The following is a 1,641-nucleotide window of genomic DNA, read 5'->3' on the forward strand; positions in this document are numbered from 1 at the left end:
CCCCCGTTGGGAATCCCTGCCTTATGAGGCAGTGAAGGAGCTAAGAAAGTCAGTGAGAACATACGGAGTTCAGTCAGCCTTTACATACAATCTTTTGGTTGCAAACAGTGACAGTTACGCTATGACCCCTCACGATTGGAAAACTGTGTTAAGAATGATCCTCTCTCTTATGCAATACACCATGTTTATGACTGAATACCAGCTACATAATTTGACTGATATCTTTTTGCCTCAAATTGGGACAAATCCATGTGGCACAGCACCTCTTCAACTGTGTCAGACAGATGTCACTCACGTTCCTGAATTTGGCTGTCTAAAATATGCACATGTAACGATAGATTCTCATTCTTCTTACGTATTTGCCACAGCACATACAGGTGAACATAGTCATGACACCCGTAAACACTAGTTATCTGCTTATGCTGCTATGGGAATCCCACATACTACAAAAACACATAATGGGTCTGCGTATACCTCTAAGGCCACTCGAACTTTCCTCCAAGAAGGGGGTGTTAAACATACTACAGCCATTGCTCATTCTCCCACTGGACAAGCAATCACTGAGCACATTTATCAAACATTGAAATCCATTCTTATTATTATTAAACAAAAAAGGGCGGATATGGGAGACACACTACAAGAAATATTATGCAAGGTTTTGCTTGTTTTGCTTGTGCTGAATTTTTTGAAAATATTATGTAAGGTTTTGCTTGTTTTGTTTGTGCTGAATTTTTTGAATCGTGATCATAGAGATACAGCTTATGTGGATTGTCATTTTGAGGCTTCCCCAGTGCTAAAGGAACAGCCTATGGTTAATGTTTGGAATATGGCCACAGGACTTTGGGACTGTACCCTAGCACTGACAACTTGGGGTCATGAACATGCTCGTATTTCCACAGGGACTGGCCCTACGTGGGTTCCAGCATGATATGTTCGGTCTCATCTGAAGGCAGGAAATAGCATCCAGCCTTCATAGTAATTGTAATTGCGTGTTTCTTACTTAGTGGTCTTGCTTTGTAACCTGCTGTGTTATAGATAATATTAGTAATAGTTTGACATAGTGTGTGATTTTCTGTTTTACCGATGCGGTCTAAAGAATTAGAGTTTAAGGCACTAGCTAGGATGTTGTGTGCTTCTTCTATTTTAGTAATAGATCAGATGTGTATTAAACAGGATTTGATCTAATCAATGCTAGAACCTACAGGAATAGCTCTTTTAATGTTTTAGTACTGTTAGGTTATGATGTTATTATCCTATTAATTAGCTTTTCTTAATTTGCAAAGACAAAACCTGGAAAGGAATCCCAGTCAAAGAGATGACCCTGTATCATAGAATAGATACCTCTCTTACATCCAACTAATTGGGATTTTTGAAATATAACCATGCATCATTTTAGACAAAAGTGCACGCTAATAGAACTAAATTTGATAGTTTATTCTGTTTTCCAAGCAGGTGTTCCACTTGGGCTAATATATCACGCACTGGCCACGCGGATATGGTGAACAACTGGAAGAAATCCTTCAGACCCTGAATGCAGGAGAGAATCTGTGATGGGTGAGAGAGGAAATGTGCACCTTGAAGCAGGGGACGCCCTGCTGGCACTACCTATTGCATCCACCACCAACATGGTTTGCTGTTTCT

At 40.0% G+C, this 1,641-nt stretch overlaps 1 long non-coding RNA gene across 1 annotated transcript; it reads left to right on the forward strand.

Annotated features, from left to right (window-relative positions):
* Positions 1 to 232: 232 nt before the first annotated feature.
* LOC107306778 lies at positions 233 to 1,465 on the forward strand. Its single transcript, XR_001552261.2, has 2 exons — positions 233 to 655; positions 704 to 1,465. It is a non-coding gene; the product is annotated as an uncharacterized LOC107306778 (long non-coding RNA).
* Positions 1,466 to 1,641: the final 176 nt, after the last annotated feature.

The sequence above is a fragment of the Coturnix japonica genome, assembly GCF_001577835.2.
Source record: "Coturnix japonica isolate 7356 chromosome 2 unlocalized genomic scaffold, Coturnix japonica 2.1 chr2random637, whole genome shotgun sequence".
NCBI classification, from domain to species: Eukaryota; Metazoa; Chordata; class Aves; order Galliformes; family Phasianidae; genus Coturnix; species Coturnix japonica.